Source organism: Chrysochloris asiatica, unplaced genomic scaffold (assembly GCF_000296735.1).
Source record: "Chrysochloris asiatica unplaced genomic scaffold, ChrAsi1.0 scaffold00007, whole genome shotgun sequence".
In the NCBI taxonomy this organism is placed as follows: Eukaryota; Metazoa; Chordata; class Mammalia; order Afrosoricida; family Chrysochloridae; genus Chrysochloris; species Chrysochloris asiatica.
In genome coordinates this window covers 10,482,291-10,491,682 of record NW_006408525.1, presented here as the reverse complement: position 1 = coordinate 10,491,682, position 9,392 = coordinate 10,482,291, and the positions used below count along the sequence as shown (strand labels likewise).

Here is a 9,392-nt window from a genome sequence, read left to right as displayed (position 1 = left end):
TCTCATCCCCTCCACTGTAGTGGTCGGTAGCAGTTCCTCATGAGCACAATTAAGTGTTTCAGAATGCTCATTCTCGGCAACGTTGTCCATATTTTGCCACGATCCACACAACTAAATGCCTTGAAACATCTTTCTGGTATTCTCTGCTTTCAATCAAGATCCATCTGACTTCAGCAATGACATCACCCGTTCCACATCCTTTTCTGAATCTGGCTTGAATATCTGGATTTTTAAATTATCTTTAGCAAAAGTTTACTTTCATGTGATATTAATGATATTGTCCAATGATTTCCACATTTGTTGGGTCACCTCTCTTTGGGATGGGCAAAAATATGGATCTGTTCTCATCAGTTAGCCAGGTAGCTGTCTTTCAAATTTCTTGGCATTTGACCAGTGTGTGCCTCCAGTGCTGCATCCATTTGTTGAAAGACTTCAATTTTTATTCCATCAATTCCTGGTGCCTTGTTCTTTGCCAATGCTTTCAACGCACCTTGGGCTTCTTTGTTCAGTATCATTGGCTCCTGATCATATTTGTTGTTGTTGTTAAGTGCCGTCGAGTCGGTTCCGACCCATAGCGACCCTGTACAGGGTTTCCGAGGGTGTAAATCTTTACGGGAGTAGAAAGCCTCATCTTTCTCCCGCGGAGCAGCTGGTAGTTTTGAACCGCTGACCTTAAGGTTCGCAGCCCGATTCGTAACCACTACTCTACCTGATCATATGCTACCTCTTGAAATGGTTGAACATGCATAATTTCTTTTTGGTACAGTGACTCTGTGTATTCCTTCCATCTTTTTTTTTTTTTTTTTTTAGTCCTCACAATAATGATTTTACTAAATTAGTTGCTTTATAAAACATTGCAGATATCATAATTGTTAACATAAAAATTTCTCAAAAACTGTAGTTAACTGGTGCAGTTTGCTGAGCATGTTTTATAAAGAAAAGGAAATGCCAAAACCCTGTTAAAGTTGTTCCATTGCAGCCTAGGAGAACAAAGGAGTTGCTTCTCAGACATTTAAACCAGACAGTTAAAATAAGCGAAGTTTCCCTCCCTTATCCAGAACACTGCATCAGTAGAAATATTCTGATAAATATGAACTTCACAGTCTTTGCATTTAAGAGATGCCAGAGCTGGAGATGCAGTGAAGGTTTACTTTCTTCATTTTTAAAGTTGGAGGGTTTGGGTCATTTATTTTTAAGTATCAAACTCTAATGGCTTTTTGGTTGCAGTATCTTCACTCTGAGATAAGTAGTCTTCTTCACAATGTATTTTAAATATCTTCACGCTCAATTTTAAGACAAACCAATTTTAATACTAGGGGCACACCACATGCCCTGGCTGCAAACTGTTTTGCTTGGCAAGTTTTAAAGTAGTTCAAGGAGGTATGGTTAAGGCTGTGTTACTGAATGGTGCTGGTAAATACTACACAATTTGTCACATTGCAACCTTGTTTCCAATTTAGTGACTGCTGCTATGGAATCAGACAGCAACAATGACAACATTAGGTTTTCTTTTTGTTTTTTACTATGATTTAGTTAGCAACTGAGATTCCTGATTTTAATCCCTTGGCAGCAAGATACAAGTTCCCTCATTGGTACATTAGCACCTAAGAGTCAAAGGCTTAAAATAACCTGCACAAAAGATACTGCACTTTTGATTGTACCATTTGGCAGAACTGAAAGGAAAGCTAAAGTGGATAAAGAGAAATACTTTTAACTGATGGTATATGGAGGGGATTATAATCAATGTAATGAAACAAGTTATATGAAGTGTTGAATGTGAAACTGATGATGTGCCCTGTAAATTTTCACTCAATCCACAATAAAAACCTTAAATTAAAACAAAAAAAAGAAAAGATTTGATGCATTAGACACTAAAGACCAAAGACCAGAAGAGTGTGGGATCGTCCGTCTTTCATGGTAGCCTTCCTTCAATCCCCCTCCAGGAACCATAACTTTGTTCTTCTTTTTGGCTTTGCTTTGCTTTTCTTGCTTCTGTTTTTCACTGCAAAGTATAGTCAATGAATTGGTAATCTTTTTTAAATCATCAATTTCCAATGAAACACACACATATCAAACTAAGGCTTCCAAAAAGCTGGCATAATAGAGTGACTTTTCATATTGTGCAATTTTATCCTTTAGTAACTTCCCAAACTCTGTGAAGTCATCTCTTGAAAATGGGTTCATAGCATCTATTCCATAAACTGTATTATTAACACCAAAAGTTTCTTCTGCTAATTCAAGGTCTGCCTCTTCCAGAAATTTCTTTAGTCGCCGTTTGTCTGCTAGTTGTTCTGGTGTTAGCACTTTAGGGTCTTCAGGTTCGTCTCACCTCTTTTTAAGTTCGTCTTGCCTTTTCTTTTGTTGCCGTTCTTTTTCTTTGATCTTCTCTGCTATTTTTTTCTTTTCTGAAACTTTTACTTCTGGCTTTTCAATTTCTTCTCTTTTTTTCTTCATCATCATCCCGTTATCCTTGACGTCTTTGTCCTCGTCCTCGCCTTCTCAGAGGTCCCCACCGGCAATGCCGCTACCCCCCACCTTCGCACGGGGTCCTACACAGAGAACATGTCCGTGTCCCACGAATCGGAGTCCCCCACCGCCGCCATCTCTGGCAGGGTGTGAGCGTGTGCGAGCGGGCTGTAAGCAAGGAGTTTCTTCCATCTTCTTTTGATGCTTTCTGCATCATTCAATATTTTGTCCATACAATCCTTCAATACTGCAAGTCAAGGCTTGAATTTTTTGTTTCCTCAGCTTGAGAAATGCTGAGTGTGTTCTTGCCTTTTGGTTTTAACTCCAGATCTTAGCACATTTAATTTTAATATTTGACTTTGTCTTCTTGAGCTGACTTAGAAATTTTCTATTTAGCTCTTTTACCTTCCTCATTGCTTTAATTTGCTTTGGCTTCTCTACGCTGCTGGAGAGCAAGTTTCAGAGTCTCTGCTGACATCCATTTTGGTCTTTTCCTTCTTTATTGTCTTCTTAATGACCTTCTGCTTTCTTCCTGTATGATGTTCTTGATGTCATCCCACACTCTTCTGGTCTTTGGTCTTTAGTGTCTAATGCATCAAATCTTTTCTTTTTTTTGTTTTAATTTAAGGTTTTTATTGTGGATTGAGTGAAAATTTACAGGGCACATCATCAGTTTCACATTCAACACTTCATATAACTTGTTTCATTACATTGATTATAATCCCCTCCATATACCATCAGTTAAAAGTATTTCTCTTTATCCACTTTAGCTTTTTTAAAAAAACACACAAACAAAAAAACCCACTCAGGCATATATAATAAATTACATCTCCAAAGGGCACATTCTGCAAGTCTGCTCCTGGCCACCAGCTCTTAGTCCTTCTCTTCTTAGTTGATGAATCTAGAGTCCTCAGCCGCTCCCCCTTCTCCATGCCCCCATCTCTGACTCCATCTCAGGCGCTGCTGCTTCTCTGGATAAGGTCCCGCTCAAATCTTTTCTTGAGATGCTCTCTAAATTCAGGTGAGATATGTTCAACATCATATTTTGACTGTGTGGATTTGTTTTATTTTTCTTCAGCTTTAGCCTGAACTTGCGTATGAGCAACTTATGGTCTGTTCCACAGTCAACCCCCGGCCCTTGTTTTGGCTGATGATATGAAACTTTGCCATCATCTCTTCCCACAGATGTAGTCAATTTGATTTCTGTATATCCTATCTGGTGAGGTCCATGTGTATAGCTGTCTCCTTTTTTTTTTTTTTTTTTAAATCTTGAATTGAATGATAGTTTACATGGCAGAACATGGGTTTTACACTCATCCTATCGTATTTTGTTTCATTGCAATTATTACAATCCCCTCCATGCATCATCATTCAACAATATTTGCTTCTATTCCCTCTGTTTTTTTAAATGTACACAAAAACACTCAGGAATATATAGTCATTTAAACAAACCAAAGGGCACATTCTGCAAGCCTGCCTCTTGGCCTCCAGCACACGGCCTTTCTCTTTCCATGAGTCTAGAGTCCTCAGCTGCTCTATTTCTCCATGCCCTCATCTCTGTCTCCATCTCTGTTGTCGCTTCTTCTCTGGATAGGGTCCCACATTCTGCTCATGCTCTTCTCCCTTGATGGTCTTAGGGTCCTCTGTTCTTGGACTGTAAGATTAACTACTCCCTCCTTTTTGTTACCTTTACAGTTGTGACAATCGCAATAAGTCATGATAAGTTACTCACTATTGAATTATAATCTTATCCCCATCTTCTTTCACCAGACCCATCTAGACAAGATGAAAACTATTCAGTGGGGGATCTACCTTCCCCCGCACACTCTGAAACTAAATTCCCTCTTGAAAACTTGTAAGTCAGTCACTTTGTGCCTTTATTGCCCCCCATCTCAGTTGCCTGTCCCTATCAACCCTGTGTAGAGGTGATGGGATCGATCCTTCTTGATGTGAAGACTCCTTCCCTCTCAGTTGGTATTTTGAGCTACTACATCCATAAATATAGGTCGTTCCTCAAATTATAGCAATTTACACTTGTTTCCTTTAACAAAAAATTTTTTTATCTTCCTCTAGTGTGTTCTGATCATCAAGCCATCATAGCTAGGTCAAATAGGTACAGTATAGCTATCTTTTATGTTGTTTTAAAAAGACTTGCAATGAAGAAGTCACTGGTTTTGCAAAAGTCTATCATGCGTTCTCCAGCCTCATTTCTCTCATCAAGGCCATATTTTCCAACTACTTATCTTTCTCTTTGTTTCCAACCTTTGCATTCCAATTGCCAATAATTATGAATGCATCTTGATTGCATGTTTGATCAATATTAGATGAAGAAGTTGGTAGAATCCTTCAATTTCATCATCACTGGTGTGGTGCTGTGGGATAATGTGCTGGACTGTAAAGTCATTTGAGCCACATGGTTGGTGGTTCAAGCTCATCAGTTTCTCCTTGGAAACTCTATAGAGGGTCGCTAAGGGTCAGAACCAACTCAATGGCACTTAACAACAACAACAGCTTTAGTGGTTGGTGCATTACTTTGAATAGTAGTATTAACTGGTTTTCTTTATAGGCATGTGGACATTATCCTATTACAGATAGCATTATATTTCAAGATAGATCTTGAAATATTCTTTTTTTTATTCAATTTGTCATTCCAGGCATTGTAAACCACGTGATCAACATATTCACAATGGCCAAACCAGTTTATTTCAGCTCACTAATGACTAGGATGTGGATGTTTATGCGTTCCATTACATTTTTGACAATCCAATTTTTCTAGATTCATACTTCCTACATTCCATGTTCTGATTATTAATGGATGTTTATAGCTGTTTCTCCTCATTTTGAGTTGTGCCCCATCAGCAAATGACAATTCTGAAACTTCACTTCATTTGTATCATCACAGTCAACTCTCTTCCCCAGCTGCATTTTGAGTGCCTTCCAACCTGAGGGGCTTATCTTTTGGCACAATATCTAACAATATTCTTTATCATGTTTCAGTATTCGGGTGCTGACAGGGTTCCACTGCTATTCATAAGGTTGTCAGTTGTCACGCCCACTCCGAAGGAATCTGCGTGACAATGGTCGCCGGATTGGAGGCATTGGCTTCAAAGGGAGCAAGCCCCTCAGAGTTGTTCCAGCTAGATTTATAGTCAGCCTTTAAATTTCTTGCTTTAATATATATGTGTGTGCTTTTCTTGTGCTTCCATGGCAGACCCCTAAATGATGTTGTTTTAATAATCATACTCGACCCCTGTTTTAATAAAGTCGTTGTGCTCTGAGAAGTTGGCAGAAGAATAGAGGTTACAATTAGCTGTGTAGAATTCACATTTAGGTAATGTTTGACAGAGCCATTTGGCCACAATGCATTCACCTGTTTGAAATAAATTGTTAACTTAATACTTATACATAATACTGAAGATAATAGTTAGAACACTAGGAGTTAGAAAAACAGGATAAAAGAAAAAATCACATAGGAACATATGATTAACTTGAAACATTATTATAGTATATAATGAAATCAGATAATAAAAAGAATATTGTGATCATACTTACGTCCTTTCCTTTCCCTCACAATAAAGTAATAATTGTAGCTAGTGAAGCATATGTAGTCTTAACAGAATATGGTAGAAGAATCATTAAATGTAGATGTTTAACTATAGAACTAAGAGTTTCTGATGTATTTCAAAGAAACTGTGATTACGCACATCCCCTGACTATTGTTGTAAAGAAAAAATTATTGATTTTCCGAAACTGGCATTGATTAAACGCTTATGTAATGTAGTAAAACGATATAAAAACTGTGGTCTTAGAGCAATAAAGAGAGACTTCATTGGACGGAAAAAAGACACAGAGCACCAGAGCAAGAATAAAATGCACACTGTAATTCAAGCCTCGGTGTCTCATTCATCACCGAACCTCTACCCACTCACGGTTCTAGTTTTGAAGACCCTCGTCCCCAGGCTAAAGCCCTCCGGCTTAGCAGTCTGCGGCAGTCAGTGACTAAGTATTTGGAATAGTCTGTCTCTTCTTCTTCCTAGTCTGTCTGTCTGGAAGCTCAGCTGAAACCTGTTCACTGTGGGTGACTCTGCTGGTATTTAAAATGCCTTTGGCATAGCTTTCAGAATCACAGCAACACACAAGCCACCACAGTACGACAAAATGACAGATGTGTGGTGGATGCCAACTAAGACAGCAGCCAAAAAACCAAACCAGATGTCATGGAGGCAGTGATCCTGACCCATGGTTCCCCGATGTGTCCCCGAGTAGAGCTGTACGATAGGGTTATAGGGTTAGCTTGGTTGTAATCCTTATGGCGGACTCTTGGTGTGGCGCTGTAGGATTAGCACTGGGCTTCAGATCACAGGGCCAGCAGTTCAAATCCACCAACTGCTCATCAGAAAACCCGATACAGGGTCTTAACAACAACAAAAATCTTTATGGAAAGGTGACCTGCTGATGTTATGAGTTAAGCATTTGACTGCTAACTAAAATGTCTAGGTAATAAATAAAGCAGTCTGCTTCCATCAAGATGACTGCTGTCATTGTTGTTCAGTGCAGCTGAGTAGGTTCTGACTCATAGGGATCCTGTATAGGGTTTCCTAGGAAAAGCTGCTTGTGAGTTTGAACCTCTGACTTTATGGTTAGCAGTCCAGTGCTTATTCTATAGTGCCACATCAGGACTACATAAAGACTGCTGGTGTTAAGTGCCACTGAGTTGGTTCCAACTCATAGAGACCCTGTATAAGGCTTCAGAGGAGGGGTTGGTGAGTTTGAACCTCCAAACTTATGGTTAGCAGTCCAATGCTTCTCTTACAGGGGCATATAATATATGTAAATCTTAGAATGGTGCCAGGCATACGGTAGCTCTCAATAAATAGCTTAGTTAATATTGTAATATTAACTACTTGTTGTTAAGTGCCATCAAGTCATTATTACTTATTATATCATTATTCTCATTATATATATGTCATTAATGGGGTACTGGTATGGCCCTGCACATTCATGCTCTGAACTACAAAGTTGGTTTGAACTGCAAGGTCGGCGGTTCAAGCTCACCAGTTGCTCCTAGAAAACCCTATACAGGGTCACTATGGGTTGGAAGTGACCTGACAACACTTAGCAACAACATTTAGTTATTATATCATTAATATCACATGCAAGTAAAAGTTTGCTGAAAATAATTTAAATACAGCTGTAACAGTACATCAACAGGGAACTGTCAGAGGTTCAAGCCAGATTTAGAAGACTTGGAACTAGAGATATCATTGTGGACATCAGATGATTCTTGATTGAAAGCAGAGAACACCAGAAAGATGTTTAAGATGTTTACTTGTGCTTTTATGCAAAGGCATTTGACAGTGTGAATCATAAACTATGGATAATAGCAAAGAATGGGTATTCCAGAACACTTCATTGTGCTCATGAGTAACGTTTACATAGATCAAGAGGCAGTCTTTAGAACAGAACAAGGGGATAGTGAATGGTTTAAAATCAGGAAAGGTATGCACTAGCGCTATTCAATCTTATACCATATTTATTTAATCTGTATCCTGAGCAAATAATCCAATAAACTGGATCATATGAAGAAGAACGTGGCATCAGGATTGGAGGAAGATTCATTAACCACCTGTGAAATGCAGATGATAAAACCTTGCTTGCTGAAAGGGAAGAGGACTTAAAATACTTATTGATGAAGTAACTCAATGTAAAGAAAACAAAAATTCTCACATTGGACTAATAAATAACAGCAAGGTAAACCAAGAATCTTAAAGTTTTCAAAGACTACATTTTGCTTGAATCCACAATCAACACTCATGGAAGCAGCAGTCAATGAATCAAATGTTTGCAGTGGGCACATCAACTGCAAAAGGCCTCTTTTTTAAAGTGTGAAACAACAATGGGCTCAAAGAAATTACTGTGAGGATGGCACACAACTGAGCAGTGTTGTTTTCTGTTGTACGTGGGTCTCTATGAGTCCTAACCAACTCAAGAGACACCTAACAACTGTAGGTTGACTGATCTATTATTTCCAACAATGCCCTGGGAAACATTTATTTGGGTCAGTTTTTATTTTTGTTCTGATCCTAGGAAAGCTCCTCCCCACTGTCCTGTTCTTCTATTCTCTCCAGTACACTAGTTAGTCTATAATTCAACTTCACAACAACCTCCAGAGATCTTGAGAGAGGCTTTAGGCTTAAAGTTCTTTTGTGTTGTTAAGTGCCATCAAGTTGGTTTCAGATCATAGTAACCCATGTAAAACAGAACGAAACACTACCTGGTCCTATGCCTATGTTTGAGCCATTGTTGCAGTCCATCTGTGTCAATCCGTCTCATTAGGTGTTGCAGACCGTGTAAGACTGGTCAGAGGTTCGAGGCCCTGTAGGCCCGAGTGTAACAAATGAGGCCACTGGCAGTTAATGGCAAATTGGTTTCCTTCTTAATATTCAGTTACATGTATTAATTTAATACACGGAGCCCTTGATAATCCACAGATAACTGATATTTTCCTAAAGCCTAAAACTAAAAGTTGCAAGGTCAAGCCTTTCTCCAAAAGGATTAACTAAAAATATCTTAGCTACTTCTCGGTTCTTTGTTCTATAGACAAAAAACCCATCCTCCCTAATCCTTTTCCAGGTGCAGCCCATTCACCTGGGCGTCTCACTATTGTTACTATTGTTATGTGCCATCAAATTGGTTCCAACCCGTAGCAACCCTGCCTAGGGTTTTTGAGAGCAGCTGGAGTCCTCCTGCAGACCTGGCTCAGGAAGGCGAAACAGCGGGACTCCGCCCAAGCTTTTGTCCTTACCTCTCACCTTCCCCCACCTGAGCTCAGAGGCTATAGATATGTTAATTGGGCCTGAGAATCCAAGTTGCTGGCCTGGGATTCGAACCAGCGAAGTACGATGTAAAGTTACCTGAATGTCTGG

The 9,392-nt window shown here is 39.2% G+C and overlaps 1 protein-coding gene and 1 pseudogene across 1 annotated transcript in view; both read right to left on the bottom strand.

Annotated features, from left to right (window-relative positions):
- LOC102823880 overlaps positions 1 to 2,603 on the bottom strand; it is a 5,101-nt pseudogene extending 2,498 nt beyond the window's left edge.
- The window catches only part of TEX14 (testis expressed 14), a 135,434-nt gene that overhangs the window by 98,528 nt on the left and 27,514 nt on the right, over positions 1 to 9,392 (bottom strand). The window lies entirely within an intron of this gene.